Raw genomic sequence first — 19,222 nt, 5'->3', positions numbered from 1 at the left:
TGATATCTTTTTTGCATGGACTGGCACAGTTATGCATTTGGACATGTTCATACAAGCTATGGAAAACAATATTACTTTCCTGTTTTTGTTAAATCAGTTTGTGGAAGCAAAGTGTCTTTTTTGGACACTTCCATCTCAGTTGATTACATTAACAAGTGTCTAGCTTCTAACATTTATCATAAAGACACCTACCATAATAATTTCCTGGATTTTACAAACCAGCACCCTTTTTACATGAAACATAATGTGTTAAAAGGCCAGCTCATTAGACTTTCTAGGTTGGTTAGCGATTATCAGTTTTTTTTTAAAAGAGGCTAACTTACTTGGTGAACTGTTTTTTGCAAAAACACTACCCCAGAAACTTGATCGTAAAAGTAACTGAAGAAATTACTAATGCCAGACATGTTTCCTATCCACCTATTTTAAAATATGGTTTCCAACCTAAGCAACAAAGTAACACTCAAGTAGCAGGTAGAACTTTAAGATTTCCAATTCCTATCTGCAGGGACATGCAAGCTATTTGAAACATTGTTTGTAGCAACTGGAATATTGTTGCAAGCTCTCCTACTTTGTCTGAACTGCTTGGTAGACAGCCTATGTTTTCATACAATAGGACACCTACTTTAAGAAGCTCTTTCGAAAACAGATACTTTCAGTTTTTGATAGGAAACGTTCAGAATGTTTCTGACACACCAGGGATGTTCAAATGTAACAAATGTGTCTGTTGTCAATATATTAGTACAGGTCCTTCTTTCACTTTTGAACATATTAACCTCACTGTTACTTTTTCCAACCATTTTGACTGTAATTTGTGTAACATTGTTTATGCAGGGAATTATGTGACTTGCAATTACTTTTATGTTGGAAAGATGAATCACAAACTTTCAGACCTCATCAAAGAACAGTATACTGTATTAGAACCAAAAACAGTCACAGCACTTTGGCTAGACACTCTACAGCTTGCTGTGAATTTGTTAAATTCTATTTTATTGTTTTAGAACAAGTTGATTTGTTTTTTGGGGACTACTCAGCTCTACTAGAGGTGAAGGAGCTTAGATGGCAGCTCCATTTGGGTGCTGAGTACTCCCCAGGGTTAAATGATGCCTCTAACTTAAAATGTGTACTCAGATGGCAACAGTGAGAATTGATTTCCATTATTATGTATTAAGGACTGCAGTTTTATATATATTGTTTTGAGCTGTTTATTTCTTAATTGCTTATTAATTCTTTAGTGTTACCTATTTGTTGAATATTTTATATATATTAGATCAGACAGACGTTTTGCTACTCAGGTGTCCTGTTGAGGTACACCCACCTTATACATATGTATGAGTAATTAAACTCTCATAATTACTTTTCCATCATGGTTTAAGGGGTTGAACTGTGATTTTGATTGGACCAGATTATTTCTATTGTTTACTTACACTATTTTAACTCTGAAAATTGCACAGTTTACTTATTCTGAAGGAAGTTCTTAACTAAATAAAGAATGAAATTGCACTCAATTACTGGTTCTACTTGCTGCATTATTTCTGACGATTGTTTTGGAAAGTTATTAACTTTATTTACATACCACAGATGCCTTCGGATGTTTATTATTTTCAAACACATGCCAAAACAGATATCAGAGAGATGCATACCAGTCATGCATGCCAGGGAAATACACATACTGTTTATATCATGAACAACACCCTTGAAGAGCTAGCAGCACTTTCCTATCATAAGGAGCATGCATGCCCTATCTTGTAGGACAGTAACCCGAAAAAGGTGGCCCTCTGACTGTGCTATAACTATTGCCTGTGTGTAAACCACTGCTGTCTGACACAGTTGTCTGACAGACATATGTTATCAAATTCAAACCCCTGCCTATGATACCAGGCTCCAACATACCTTAACATCGACTGCATGCGCCACAAGATATAGCAATGGTAGCTGTCACAAATAACTGAAATGAATGTGTGCAGTAAGAAAGAAGTTACAAATAGAATATGAAAAATTGGATTTAGTCAGAATGCTGAAAAGGAACTACTACGCATTACTTGTCCACACAACAGTGAGCAGCACCAATTTCAATGCTTCTTTGCCAATTAAGCTGTTTACATCATGTAGTACACACACTATCCCAGAATTGAAACACAGTCTATCTGTTTAGGCATGCTATACAAGTCAGAACTCAATTCACATGCCACAGAAGCACTCACAGCATGATCTGCCCTGAATAACCATTTCATTACACCTGTGAATATTGTCCAACATAAAACTGGATATGAATAATTAGATGCAATGGTGTTTGTGTAACATTAATTCATTAATATAATGTTCCCCTTTCAGGAATTGAACAGCAAGCCATGTGATTCTACTGACTAATGTCAAATGGCTGAACCACAAGCACCACAGTGGAAGCCTTAACTAATTCCATCTAGTACAGCTCTTTTGAGTGTGTACTGTTAACTCCCAGTGGGTGTGGCTTGAGCCTTTACAAAATGAAGTTATCACCTTACAGTTCAAACACATATTCATAGCGCTGGAACCATATGTGTTACTAGAAAACTGTAAATGGCAAAATATTTAGGATACATTAATATTTGCATTAGTGGCATTCATTTAGTTTGATGCTTTAAAATAGATTTTACAAGCCAAAATAAAAGCAGTGGGTATAAATTTTGCACAAACAGCTTATGATATCTCATTCAATCAAGACACATACTGTCAGCAGGATTTTCTTCATACAGCTGTGAGCCTTCATATGAGGTTATGCAGTTCTGTCTGTGTTAACTGAATGTTTAGATATTTAGAGAAATATGAAAATTATTACAATACAAATAAACAATATACAAATAATATTCAATATCTCCTTACCTGCATTAGACAAAGGTCAAATACCAAACAATTGTTTTTTCCATCATGTATGCTTTAAGATAAAATCTTCTGAGCAAGCAATATTTGGTGCCTAGTGGTGTCAGTAGGAGGTAACTGCAGAAATGCCTGGAGGTGCACTCAGCTGTAATGAGTTAACACAAGTGTGACACTCCACCTATGATAACTTATTACATCATATGTATGTGTCTCAAAAAATCTCTTTCAGAAAAAAGTGATGGTAGAGTCCTCTCCCATTGTAAATGGACACATTTTAACTGTGGTGGATGCCATTTGTGTATTACAGTATATGGCCAAACAATGCTAATAGTCCCGGAATGTGGATGCTGAAAATCTGAGCATTTGACCACTGAAAATACACAGTATTGTAGAGAATGAATGTGCCATGGTTGCAGTGCTGCTACATTTCTGAGCTATGTTGGTATGGCAAGGTCTTATACAATGTTATTGCTGCAAGGGAGATATGTGTGCTTGTAAGTGAGGATGACACTTACTACATATATTATAAGCAAAAGCTAAACACATGCCATCAGTACTCTGAATAAAAGCATTTCTATATGAGAAAAGGTTATAGCTTTTTATTAGTGGAATCAACATCTATACATGTACACAGTAAATGTGTTTGACAACAGTGTTAGCAACATGTACAATCACTGTAAGACTGACACAATATAGTCTGAGCAGTAATGACTGGATTTGAGCTAAGATCACAAGCTACAGATTAGATCCTGACTCATAAGTGCCACATGCCATGTTGCAGTACAACTGGGGCAGTTTACAGTTGAATAGATGACATCTATTTCTAGGGTTGGGAGGGTGGCCTAATGGTAGGTGTGTTTGCCTTACAAACACAAGGTGCAGGTTTTTGAATCTCACAAGATAATTGGCTAGGCTCTTCAAATGGCTCAAGGGCAGTTAGCTTAATCTAACTCTATGAACCCCTAATCACCACTGTATATTAGCTGGATGTTTCTGCTAAAATTGGTTGAAGAGCACAATGACACTGTACATATACACATCATATATGTATTTTAAGAGTAGTATACACAGTATGGGGGTGAAAAACACACTCACAGCTGGCCTCAAACATTCTACATATGTTGCTACACAATGTACAAAGCACAGTATTAAAGTCAAACACCACAGGAGAATCTGCAGTACATCTATGGAATATTGCAGTTGTGATAGCATTATGTAATCACTATGTGGCCAAAAAGTTATTTTGTCTAGAGATACTAGGACTTGCTAGTGTAACATTGTGTGACTTTAAATCCTTTTCATAAGTGGAAGTGTACATAAAGGTGGTTGTAAGGTGGCCAGCTGTATATGATAGTAATCCTAATCACACCATTTAAGCTAGGATGAACTCAAACCACCTACTTATCTAGTTACACAGTCTTTACATCAGGTTATTAACAGTCAGCAATACAGCAGAGTACTGAGTGCAAGTGAGGCATACAGAATCTATGAAAGGACAATATCAGCAGTGTATTGCCAAGGAAGCATATGTAGCAAAATGACTTATACAACAATCTGGGGTTGTAATACTTGCCACTGCAAATGTGTGTGAACCTATCCTAAATTCATTTACAGTCACACATACAGTTGTAGAAGTTAATCTCTGCTTTATTCAAACTTCATATCTACTTACACATTCTAGAGACTAGTGTAAGAAATGTAACTATCACAGGAGAAGTCTGACATTTAAAGAGTGAGAGTGCACTTTAGAAAGAATGGACTCATCAGTGTGTTGTACAGAAGATGGTGGGATAAGGGGATGGTAAAGCCATCTAGCAGTTAAAAACATTTCCCCAGAGTAGATGTTGATTAAGCATAGCTGTGATAGAGGACATGCTCACCTAACTCTATACCCCAACACACGTTCTCTACATTAAAAGTTTAACCTATGACCTAGCTAGTTACACAATTTAGACAGCACAGTATTTATAGTAAGCACCACAGGAGAAATATGACCCATAAGGGGAGAAAGTGCACTTTTGAACATATACCCTCATCTGTATATTGCAGAGAGGATGTTTATATAAAAAGTGGGATAAGAGAGCTATGTGCAAAGTTAAATGTATTCTTCTCATGGGAAGTGCATACAGCATCAGATGTTACACACACACGTTTTCCATGATGAGTATTGAACCTCCTACCTCTCTAGTTAGATCATCTAGAGAGTGCAGTATTGATCACAAGCACCACAGGAGAAGTGTAACTCTTAAAGGGAGAAAGAGTATGCTTTTGACAGGATGATCTCATCAGTGTGTTGCAGAGCAGGTATTTCTTTAAAAAGTGGTATAAGGGAGCTATGTGCAAAGTTAAATGCATTCTCCTTACAGAAGGTGGATTCAGAACCCAGTGTAACATACACACACATTTCCTATGCTGAGCATTGAACCTCCTGCCTATTTAGTTACACAATCTAGAGAACACATTATTATCTGCAAGTACCACAGGAGAAATCTGACTTTAAGGATGTGAAAAAGCATATTTGTACTTACTGAAAATCCTATGTTGTGAACAGATGATACTGTCGTCACATGTTTTGGAAAAAATGCATATGTGTGCACAGGACAATGTATCGCCACTGTTATTGTCCCATGTAATTATATACTGTTCTACCAAGATTCATTTACTGTCCTTCATGCACATTACATCACTGTGAGGGACATATTTCTGTTCCACAGAACAGGGATGCCAAGGAAATTCACAGTTGTAAACCACTGGATTATAAATCAAACTTTCCTGCCACTTAATGCCAAGATGATTGCACACTTGTCTTGTCTCATTCATGTGCATTGTCAAGACAAACAAATTCTAGACAGGACAGTGTACTGCAGAATAACAGTGATGGATTATGTGGGAATAGATTAACTAAAATTGTAAAACAATTTTAAGTGTAACCATTGGATAGCAAACATGCATTAACCAACTGAATTAATTCAGTGGACATCACTCTGCAATCAAGATCACTGCTGAAAAATTTAATGCAGACATGGAAATGTTGTATGACCTAAAAAAATAATTTGATTTTCTATTTTTTTATTTTACTCTTTGAGTGCAGCACTGCCAAGCTGAATTGCGCTGCTGATGACAAAGTATTAGTGTGTGCATAATCATATCTTGAAGCATTGAACTTATGTTGCTCTGTGCCAACTTGAGTCACAGTGGTTGGTCTACTGCCCTGCACTGCTGGTCATTTTGTTTATAGCAGCAAGGTTTGCAAACAGTAGAATGTTAATAAATTATCGAATCCCCCAAAAAAATTAAAAAGGAAAAAGAGATAGAGTGGGAGGAGAGAGAAAAAGATACTTAGACCCATGGCATGTCAGATTAATTTATTTATTCAATACATTTTGGGGGGCAATAGTATTGCAGACTTTTGTCACATCCATATATGATGTTAATGTGTCATAAAATAAAAAAAAACTCACAGCTAGCACATGTAAGATAGAGGATCCTTTATTTCCCTATGATAGGATATATGCATTCAAATGTAATAATTGCAATTACCATATTTGAATTCTTCCTTACTATTATCACTGTTAATACTTTAAAAATGCTACCCTGTAATAAAAGCTAATTGCTGCTACTGGATATTGGACCTACATACACAGTTAAGCTTGTGTTCTCATTGACTAACGCAAGGATCAAGAGTTATTGGGAAGGCATGCATGCCTGATATCAAGGCTGAGATATGCCTGCTCAAGATGCCAGTGATTAAAGGACTGACAATAATTTTCTGGCTTGAATTTGAACCCCGAGTTACAACTACCCTGTTCCTCTTTGAGGATAGTTGATCTCTCCTGGTGTAGTTTGCAAGTATTTCCTCTGCAGCTATATAGTACAAAAAGAAAATAAGTATATATGAAATAATAATGAGTAACTCCATTCGCTGGTTTGATAATTATTGTCATATCATAGAGAGGTCATGGGTCAGTATACTTTCACAACTGAGGGGTTGTCCTAAATTCAGCCTCCCATTGGCTTAAGAGGTCCTGCTTGTGCTTCGCAAGGTCACAAAATAGATCACAACATTGTTTCCCAGTATGTGGAATGCCAGTTGCACTGAAGACAGCCTTGGCTAAGGTATTCCAAGCCTAGCCTTATACTGAGACCCCAAATAATCCCCCTGCAGCAGCTTAAGGTTGTATTGCTTCACAAGGAGTGCCCCAAATAGCTTGGACTCCTCAAAACCCCACCTTTATGCTCTAAATTTAGCACCATTCTCTCCATCGCCAGCCATGTCCACAAAAGAAAAAGCTAACAAGGTATATATGAATTGGCATCCAATTCAGATCACACATGTAACTGGTAGTGCTCAACAGCCTTGACAACTACATTTGTGCAATTGGAAGCATATGGATTCATCGGAAGACACATTGGAACTACTTGCATCATATAGCAATAAAGGTGTGAAACATGCTATTGAGCTATGCCATGTGTGATGCTCAACCTATTAACACAGATTCCAATGGTCAACAATGGCATGCTTAATTTCATAGTTTTTAATCTTTGCAGTTTGGAAGGAGAAAGAGGATGGATTCTGAAATATTGTGATGTTGGGGCTTTCACAACTTTAAAATACTGTTGTTCCAGCCGGGAATCAAACCAGTGAGATAAACCATGCAAACATTGAAACTCTGCTTATTAATTGACATTGCCACAGGAGAAGATCTACATTTTAAGTATAAAAATTATAGATATGCTAATTTCAGAATGAGTAGAGATGCATTTCAGAGAAGCCTGTGTGTGCACATGACATTAATTAGTTCTGAGAATACATTCCTATGTAAAGGCACTATTTCTGTTTATAACTGTATTTCATTTGGATGCAGTTGAGCTATGTAATACAGGTTGGGGTATGTTATACACATACTTCACAAGACATAACTGCCCTAAACACATAGTTAGGATAAGTGATGAGTCATGATTATAGCAAAAGTATTGTGCCCATCATACATAAATTAAATTTCATCACTGTCACGTTTAAGAAATTGTACGCACATTAGCTTGATGTTATACATGAAGCATTTATGATATATGCTAAATAGAAAACTTTAGTTATGTAAGCATTACTGATTACTGATACATTGTTTACAGTAAACATTTTTAACATCATTATTTGTCTTTACCTTCACAGCCCTAATCAAAATGTTGTGAGAAAATGAATTCTGACACCCTTTGTAAAAGTATCTTTTAGCTGCATTCAGAACCTTAAACACCTGTGTTACTTATCTAAGTTCACTACACTAACACCTTGTGTCACAGAGATAGGTATGTGATAGGTGGATCATCTCAACACAGTACTGAGAAAAATGCGCCACTGCCAGGTGTGCTTGCACTACATCAGGCAACTTACAAAATGTTCACTTTTTCCTTGAGCAGTGAACCATGTTTGCATGCTGCCAAGCAGAGATCATATGCAGATTAAAAAAAAAATCACATTGAGAATGATTGAAATATGATCTCTAAACAGGATTTGACCTGCTTCACTTCATTTACACATTGTGTCACAGAGAAAGTTACTTGACAAGTGTATTTTCTTCACTGAATACTATCCAGAGGGCTGAGAGCTGCACAATGCCACCAGGCTGGTCTGGACTACATAAGAAAGCCTAAACTAATGTTTTCACTATTTTTCCTTAGGCAGTGAACCATGTTTGCATGCTGTTGAGTAGGCAGGAAATGCAAAAGACATTAGAAATAAATATATGAGAGAGAATAGAGCTGACAGTGAGATTAATTGTATCAATTGTTGCATGAAATAATGACCAGAGCAATAAGTGTATTTAAGTGACACATTCATCCTTCTCACATCTCCTTGCAACATCAGACTTGTGATTTGTGGAACAAATTATCACACTTGTAGTTAATGACAAATTATGTGAAAATGGACACACTACATTCCACATGCTGTTAGCAATATTGAGAATAGTGGAGTTGTACACAATAAGACAGTAATACAAAAATATGTGTAAATATAGTCATATCACCCTCTGGATACGTTAATAATTAACTGTATTAGAGCCATGCATCACCTTTCGTATTTGTCTCAATTCACTTCCATTACGTATTATGCCATATAGGAAAGTTATCTGAGATCTGCAATTTAGTTACTCAGTACTGTCCAGAGTTCTCATGAAAGTTCACCACTGTCAGGTTTGTTTGTGCTACACAAGATAAAAATAGGCAGAGTGCAAATAGATCTCAATGCTGCTAAATACACACACCTTTTGGAGAATTATCTGCTTATATTTTAATATATTTTATTTTTATATTTTTGTTATGGGAAAGAGTAGTGGAAGCTAGGTTAAGAAGGGAGGTGATGATTAGTAATCAGCAGTATGGTTTCATGCCAGGAAAGAGCACTACAGATGCGATGTTTTCTCTGAGAGTGTTGATGGAGAAATATAGAAAAGGTCAGAAGAAGCAGTTCTGGCTGTGTTAACTGAATGTTTAGATATTTAGAGAAATATGAAAATTATTACAATACAAATAAACAATATACAAATAATATTCAATATCTCCTTACCTGCATTAGACAAAGGTCAAATACCAATTGTTTTTTCCATCATGTATGCTTTAAGATAAAATCTTCTGAGCAAGCAATATTTGGTGCCTAGTGGTGTCAGTAGGAGGTAACTGCAGAAATGCCTGGAGGTGCACTCAGCTGTAATGAGTTAACACAAGTGTGACACTCCACCTATGATAACTTATTACATCATATGTATGTGTCTCAAAAATCTCTTTCAGAAAAAGTGATGGTAGAGTCCTCTCCCATTGTAAATGGACACATTTTAACTGTGGTGGATGCCATTTGTGTATTACAGTATATGGCCAAACAATGCTAATAGTCCCGGAATGTGGATGCTGAAAATCTGAGCATTTGACCACTGAAAATACACAGTATTGTAGAGAATGAATGTGCCATGGTTGCAGTGCTGCTACATTTCTGAGCTATGTTGGTATGGCAAGGTCTTATACAATGTTATTGCTGCAAGGGAGATATGTGTGCTTGTAAGTGAGGATGACACTTACTACATATATTATAAGCAAAAGCTAAACACATGCCATCAGTACTCTGAATAAAAGCATTTCTATATGAGAAAAGGTTATAGCTTTTTATTAGTGGAATCAACATCTATACATGTACACAGTAAATGTGTTTGACAACAGTGTTAGCAACATGTACAATCACTGTAAGACTGACACAATATAGTCTGAGCAGTAATGACTGGATTTGAGCTAAGATCACAAGCTACAGATTAGATCCTGACTCATAAGTGCCACATGCCATGTTGCAGTACAACTGGGGCAGTTTACAGTTGAATAGATGACATCTATTTCTAGGGTTGGGAGGGTGGCCTAATGGTTAAGGTGTTTGCCTTACAAACACAAGGTGCAGGGTTTGAATCTCACAAGGGATAATTGGCTAGGCTTAAAATGGCTCACAAGGGCAGTTAGCTTAGTACTAATCTATGAACCTATGAATCACCACTGTATATTAGCTGGATGTTTCTGCTAAAATTGGTTGAAGAGCACAATGACACTGTACATATACACATCATATATGTATTTTAAGAGTAGTATACACAGTATGGGGGTGAAAAACACACTCACAGCTGGCCTCAAACATTCTACATATGTTGCTACACAATGTACAAAGCACAGTATTAAAGTCAAACACCACAGGAGAATCTGCAGTACATCTATGGAATATTGCAGTTGTGATAGCATTATGTAATCACTATGTGGCCAAAAAGTTATTTTGTCTAGAGATACTAGGACTTGCTAGTGTAACATTGTGTGACTTTAAATCCTTTTCATAAGTGGAAGTGTACATAAAGGTGGTTGTAAGGTGGCCAGCTGTATATGATAGTAATCCTAATCACACCATTTAAGCTAGGATGAACTCAAACCACCTACTTATCTAGTTACACAGTCTTTACATCAGGTTATTAACAGTCAGCAATACAGCAGAGTACTGAGTGCAAGTGAGGCATACAGAATCTATGAAAGGACAATATCAGCAGTGTATTGCCAAGGAAGCATATGTAGCAAAATGACTTATACAACAATCTGGGGTTGTAATACTTGCCACTGCAAATGTGTGTGAACCTATCCTAAATTCATTTACAGTCACACATACAGTTGTAGAAGTTAATCTCTGCTTTATTCAAACTTCATATCTACTTACACATTCTAGAGACTAGTGTAAGAAATGTAACTATCACAGGAGAAGTCTGACATTTAAAGAGTGAGAGTGCACTTTAGAAAGAATGGACTCATCAGTGTGTTGTACAGAAGATGGTGGGATAAGGGGATGGTAAAGCCATCTAGCAGTTAAAAACATTTCCCCAGAGTAGATGTTGATTAAGCATAGCTGTGATAGAGGACATGCTCACCTAACTCTATACCCCCACACACGTTCTCTACATTAAAAGTTTAACCTATGACCTAGCTAGTTACACAATTTAGACAGCACAGTATTTATAGTAAGCACCACAGGAGAAATATGACCCATAAGGGGAGAAAGTGCACTTTTGAACATATACCCTCATCTGTATATTGCAGAGAGGATGTTTATATAAAAGTGGGATAAGAGAGCTATGTGCAAAGTTAAATGTATTCTTCTCATGGGAAGTGCATACAGCATCAGATGTTACACACACACGTTTTCCATGATGAGTATTGAACCTCCTACCTCTCTAGTTAGATCATCTAGAGAGTGCAGTATTGATCACAAGCACCACAGGAGAAGTGTAACTCTTAAAGGGAGAAAGAGTATGCTTTTGACAGGATGATCTCATCAGTGTGTTGCAGAGCAGGTATTTCTTTAAAAAGTGGTATAAGGGAGCTATGTGCAAAGTTAAATGCATTCTCCTTACAGAAGGTGGATTCAGAACCCAGTGTAACATACACACACATTTCCTATGCTGAGCATTGAACCTCCTGCCTATTTAGTTACACAATCTAGAGAACACAGTATTATCTGCAAGTACCACAGGAGAAATCTGACTTTAAGGATGTGAAAAAGCATATTTGTACTTACTGAAAATCCTATGTTGTGAACAGATGATACTGTGCGTCACATGTTTTGGAAAAAATGCATATGTGTGCACAGGACAATGTATCGCCACTGTTATTGTCCCATGTAATTATATACTGTTCTACCAAGATTCATTTACTGTCCTTCATGCACATTACATCACTGTGAGGGACATATTTCTGTTCCACAGAACAGGGATGCCAAGGAAATTCACAGTTGTAAACCACTGGATTATAAATCAAACTTTCCTGCCACTTAATGCCAAGATGATTGCACACTTGTCTTGTCTCATTCATGTGCATTGTCAAGACAAACAAATTCTAGACAGGACAGTGTACTGCAGAATAACAGTGATGGATTATGTGGGAATAGATTAACTAAAATTGTAAAACAATTTTAAGTGTAACCATTGGATAGCAAACATGCATTAACCAACTGAATTAATTCAGTGGACATCACTCTGCAATCAAGATCACTGCTGAAAAATTTAATGCAGACATGGAAATGTTGTATGACCTAAAGAAATAATTTGATTTTCTATTTTTTTATTTTACTCTTTGAGTGCAGCACTGCCAAGCTGAATTGCGCTGCTGATGACAAAGTATTAGTGTGTGCATAATCATATCTTGAAGCATTGAACTTATGTTGCTCTGTGCCAACTTGAGTCACAGTGGTTGGTCTACTGCCCTGCACTGCTGGTCATTTTGTTTATAGCAGCAAGGTTTGCAAACAGTAGAATGTTAATAAATTATCGAATCCCCCAAAAAAATTAAAAAGGAAAAAGAGATAGAGTGGGAGGAGAGAGAAAAAGATACTTAGACCCATGGCATGTCAGATTAATTTATTTATTCAATACATTTTGGGGGGCAATAGTATTGCAGACTTTTGTCACATCCATATATGATGTTAATGTGTCATAAAATAAAAAAAAACTCACAGCTAGCACATGTAAGATAGAGGATCCTTTATTTCCCTATGATAGGATATATGCATTCAAATGTAATAATTGCAATTACCATATTTGAATTCTTCCTTACTATTATCACTGTTAATACTTTAAAAATGCTACCCTGTAATAAAAGCTAATTGCTGCTACTGGATATTGGACCTACATACACAGTTAAGCTTGTGTTCTCATTGACTAACGCAAGGATCAAGAGTTATTGGGAAGGCATGCATGCCTGATATCAAGGCTGAGATATGCCTGCTCAAGATGCCAGTGATTAAAGGACTGACAATAATTTTCTGGCTTGAATTTGAACCCCGAGTTACAACTACCCTGTTCCTCTTTGAGGATAGTTGATCTCTCCTGGTGTAGTTTGCAAGTATTTCCTCTGCAGCTATATAGTACAAAAAGAAAATAAGTATATATGAAATAATAATGAGTAACTCCATTCGCTGGTTTGATAATTATTGTCATATCATAGAGAGGTCATGGGTCAGTATACTTTCACAACTGAGGGGTTGTCCTAAATTCAGCCTCCCATTGGCTTAAGAGGTCCTGCTTGTGCTTCGCAAGGTCACAAAATAGATCACAACATTGTTTCCCAGTATGTGGAATGCCAGTTGCACTGAAGACAGCCTTGGCTAAGGTATTCCAAGCCTAGCCTTATACTGAGACCCCAAATAATCCCCCTGCAGCAGCTTAAGGCTGTATTGCTTCACAAGGAGTGCCACAAATAGCTTGGACTCCTCAAAACCCCACCTTTATGCTCTAAATTTAGCACCATTCTCTCCATCGCCAGCCATGTCCACAAAAGAAAAAGCTAACAAGGTATATATGAATTGGCATCCAATTCAGATCACACATGTAACTGGTAGTGCTCAACAGCCTTGACAACTACATTTGTGCAATTGGAAGCATATGGATTCATCGGAAGACACATTGGAACTACTTGCATCATATAGCAATAAAGGTGTGAAACATGCTATTGAGCTATGCCATGTGTGATGCTCAACCTATTAACACAGATTCCAATGGTCAACAATGGCATGCTTAATTTCATAGTTTTTAATCTTTGCAGTTTGGAAGGAGAAAGAGGATGGATTCTGAAATATTGTGATGTTGGGGCTTTCACAACTTTAAAATACTGTTGTTCCAGCCGGGAATCAAACCAGTGAGATAAACCATGCAAACATTGAAACTCTGCTTATTAATTGACATTGCCACAGGAGAAGATCTACATTTTAAGTATAAAAATTATAGATATGCTAATTTCAGAATGAGTAGAGATGCATTTCAGAGAAGCCTGTGTGTGCACATGACATTAATTAGTTCTGAGAATACATTCCTATGTAAAAGGCACTATTTCTGTTTATAACTGTATTTCATTTGGATGCAGTTGAGCTATGTAATACAGGTTGGGGTATGTTATACACATACTTCACAAGACATAACTGCCCTAAACACATAGTTAGGATAAGTGATGAGTCATGATTATAGCAAAAGTATTGTGCCCATCATACATAAATTAAATTTCATCACTGTCACGTTTAAGAAATTGTACGCACATTAGCTTGATGTTATACATGAAGCATTTATGATATATGCTAAATAGAAAACTTTAGTTATGTAAGCATTACTGATTACTGATACATTGTTTACAGTAAACATTTTTAACATCATTATTTGTCTTTACCTTCACAGCCCTAATCAAAATGTTGTGAGAAAATGAATTCTGACACCCTTTGTAAAAGTATCTTTTAGCTGCATTCAGAACCTTAAACACCTGTGTTACTTATCTAAGTTCACTACACTAACACCTTGTGTCACAGAGATAGGTATGTGATAGGTGGATCATCTCAACACAGTACTGAGAAAAATGCGCCACTGCCAGGTGTGCTTGCACTACATCAGGCAACTTACAAAATGTTCACTTTTTCCTTGAGCAGTGAACCATGTTTGCATGCTGCCAAGCAGAGATCATATGCAGATTAAAAAAAAAATCACATTGAGAATGATTGAAATATGATCTCTAAACAGGATTTGACCTGCTTCACTTCATTTACACATTGTGTCACAGAGAAAGTTACTTGACAAGTGTATTTTCTTCACTGAATACTATCCAGAGGGCTGAGAGCTGCACAATGCCACCAGGCTGGTCTGGACTACATAAGAAAGCCTAAACTAATGTTTTCACTATTTTTCCTTAGGCAGTGAACCATGTTTGCATGCTGTTGAGTAGGCAGGAAATGCAAAAGACATTAGAAATAAATATATGAGAGAGAATAGAGCTGACAGTGAGATTAATTGTATCAATTGTTGCATGAAATAATGACCAGAGCAATAAGTGTATTTAAGTGACACATTCATCCTTCTCACATCTCCTTGCAACATCAGACTTGTGATTTGTGGAACAAATTATCACACTTGTAGTTAATGACAAATTATGTGAAAATGGACACACTACATTCCACATGCTGTTAGCAATATTGAGAATAGTGGAGTTGTACACAATAAGACAGTAATACAAAAATATGTGTAAATATAGTCATATCACCCTCTGGATACGTTAATAATTAACTGTATTAGAGCCATGCATCACCTTTCTTATTTGTCTCAATTCACTTCCATTACGTATTATGCCATATAGGAAAGTTATCTGAGATCTGCAATTTAGTTACTCAGTACTGTCCAGAGTTCTCATGAAAGTTCACCACTGTCAGGTTTGTTTGTGCTACACAAGATAAATTTAGGCAGAGTGCAAATAGATCTCAATACTGCTAAATACACACACCTTTTGGAGAATTATCTGCTTATATTTTAATATATTTTATTTTTATATTTTTGTTATGGGAAAGAGTAGTGGAAGCTAGGTTAAGAAGGGAGGTGATGATTAGTAATCAGCAGTATGGTTTCATGCCAGGAAAGAGCACTACAGATGCGATGTTTTCTCTGAGAGTGTTGATGGAGAAATATAGAAAAGGTCAGAAGGATTTGCATTGTGTCTTTGTGGACTAAGAGAAAGCATATGACAGGGTGCCTAGAGGGGAGTTGTAGTATTGAATGAGGAAGTCAGGAATGGCACAGAAGTATGTAAGAGTGGTACAGGATATGTACGTGAGAGTGGTGAGGTCTGCTGTGGGAGTGATGGATGTATTTAAGGTGGCGGTGGGATTACATCAAGGATTAGCTCTGACCCCTTTCTTATTTGCAGTGGTGATGGACAGGTCAACAGATGAGATCAGACAGGAGGCCCCATGGACTATAATGTTTGCAGATGACACTGTGATCTGTAGTGAGAGTAGGGACCAGGTTGAGGAGACCCTGGAGAGGTGGAGGTATGCTCTAAAGAGGAGAGGAATGAAGGTCAGCAGGACTATGGAAGAAGGATAGAGGAATGGCAAGAATGCATGGAGTAGAGTTGGCAAAGTTGGATGAGTTTAAGTACTTGGGATCAGCAGTTCAGAGTAATGGTGAGTGTGGAAGAGAGGTGAAGAAGAGAGTACATGCAGGATGGAATAGATGGAGAAGAGTGTCAGGAGTGATTTGTGACAGATGGGTAACAGTAAGAGTAAAAGGGAAGGTCTACAAGAGGGTAGTGAGACCAGCTATGTTATATGGGTTGGAGATGGTGGCATTAACAAAAAGGCAAGTGTCAGAGCTGGATGTGTCAGAGTTAAAGATGTTAAGATTTGCACTGGGTGTGACAAGGATGGACAGGCTTAGGAATCAGTATATTAGAGAGTCAGCTCAGGTTGGATGGTTTGAAGACAAAGCCAGAGAGGTGAGATTGCGTTGGTTTGGACATGTAATGAGGAGGGATGCTGGGTATATTGGGAAAAGGATGTTAAGGATGGACCTGCCAAGTAAGAGGAAAAGAGGAAGGCCTAAGATTAGGTTTATAGATGTGGTGAGAGAGGACATACAGGTGCTTGGTGTGACAGATCAAGATGCAGAGGACAGGAAGAAATGGAAACAGATGATCCACTGTGGTGACCCTTAATGGGAACAGCTGAAGGAAAAGAAGATCTTCTTTCTACACTGCTTTCTTGTCAAGGTATATTGCTATTTCTTACATTATGATTTTAGTGTAACATTAAGGATGAATTGCAATGTCCAGTACAAACTATTTATTTGTTTTTCTGTTTTTTTTTCTTTATTCTTTACTTTTGTCATAGCCCATGGATATCAGTTATATCAGTATTACAAACAATTTTGTACAAAATGCTACCTGTCTTATATTGTAGATTTTATGTTACTGGAATCTGAAAATATATTGGAAGATGAGTGCAGTAAAACTGCATAGCAAGTTCAGGTATTTTTACATGTGTTAGCAGAAAGAAATGTGCAAAGTTTGTGATAACTACCTGACTGCCCTGCACAGCAGTGGAGATGTCACTATAATAATTTTGCACATTCCTACTTGTACATTGTGAATTATTACTGTTTATGCTGTAATGTATTACACAGTTACACTAACCTGTTCTCTGAATTGCAGAACTGATATATGTTGTTGCTATTTTATTAAAAAATATGGGGAGGAGGGTCTGTCTTAATTTGTCTGTAGCCATAAGGTGCATTACCTTTTAAATTGTTTTGTGCATAATAGATGCATACAGTCATACATAACTAAGTTCATAGTCATCCTGTTTGTATGTTATATATTTATTTATTTTTTTCTGTTTTCTGTTTCACCTCATACAGGGAAATGTCAATAAAGAAGAACTCTGTACCCCACAAGCAACCATTCACTGATGCAGAAAATTAGGTCATTATTGAGGCCTTATGTTGTTATGGAGCTTCTATCTTAGGGAGTGGTCTAGGTGACTAATCTGTCTGAAATAGAATATGGCAGCAGGTAGTCAATGACATTAATGCTGTTGGAGGGCAAGGGAGAAGTTACTCTCAGATAAGATATAGAGCAAGTGAAATGATAATCTTTGCCCACCTTAAGGTGTCTGCAGTTGCCAAGGAAGAGGTGGCTTTGGGATGTAGTCATGTTATTGAACCACTACTAACTGAAACAGAGACGTTCCTGTCCTCTGTCAGAGATCCAGATAGCTTGGCTGAGGGTTCATACAGAATCTTTGATATCGGTTATGATGTGGATAACAGATCCAGGCTTTTCAAGCAGAACTTCTAGGTATGCATAATACAAGTGTTATTGCTATATATTTATATACATATATCTTATATGTCTTACATATGTAAACCCAGAGACAAATGTTAGACAGGGGTTATGACAAGTCAGTAGATTTAAACATTCCTAGTCTGCACATGTAAAGGGAATTGTTGTCTGCTTCTTGTTTCATCAGCCTTCTTTCCTTTTCCTTCCTTACATACAGGGACATCTGGATTGCAGGCTGCAAGACCACCTGCATATGTTAAGCACACAATTGGATATCATAATTCTGTGAATAATGTAGATTCAGGTATAACTGAGAGTAAAATTTGTATTGCTTTACTATTTTTTATAGTTTAACATATCTCTGAGATAAGAAAAGGGTTTGATCAATTTTATTTTCTATTTCTCTGTTGTGTTTATTTTTTCCTATCATAGGTGATCCTGATGGTGGCAATGTGGAACTCCTACCACCTGATGTCAGAGTTTCAGTAGCCTTTGATCATTATAGGGCAATGAGGAAGATTAGTCTGATACTGAGGATATGGCTCCCACATCTCCTACCCATATTTTGGACACATTAAGTATACCTATGCATACCCATAACATGGAGACCTCTGATATGTGACAGGTTGAGGATGACACAGTTGATCAAAGTAGTGCAGTTACTCCAGTTAGTATGATTACTCCAATTATGAGGATGAAGTGTGACACAGGAGGCTTGGTAGAGGTGTTCAGAGAAGGCCTAATCTCCTTCCTCCTCTTCCTGATGCTGGTGTATCATTAGGTGCCAAAAAATGTATGTGTTGGACCATAGTGGAGTCACAGGTACCTTCCACCAGGGCCTTGGAAGAGATATTGTGAGTACTAAACATTGTGCATTGTGACATGTATAACTCCCTGAACCATGTAGGAGACTCCTTGGACAGGATTAATGACACAATTAATTCATCAGTGTCTGTTATGGAATATCTGATGGAGAAGTGAGCATCCATGTGGCAGGAGAACTGCTACATCTTTTGGTGTTAGCAGATATGGCTGTGCAAGATCTCAATCCCATAATGACACTACTTCCACTGCTCCATCAAGGATTGGGGTGTCCACACCCAAATGTGATAGGTCATGGATTTGCTGTCCTGGAGACAGTTGTGAGGAGAACTCATCCAACAGATATCACTCACATTTGGGTAGCACTCCAACTTCTAGTCAGGGCCTTGAAAGT

The sequence above is a fragment of the Protopterus annectens genome, chromosome 9.part0 (assembly GCF_019279795.1).
Source record: "Protopterus annectens isolate FY-2018-M chromosome 9.part0, PAN1.0, whole genome shotgun sequence".
Taxonomy (NCBI): domain Eukaryota; kingdom Metazoa; phylum Chordata; order Ceratodontiformes; family Protopteridae; genus Protopterus; species Protopterus annectens.
The sequence above is the reverse complement of the archived record's forward strand: the minus strand, read 5'-3'. Positions refer to the sequence as shown.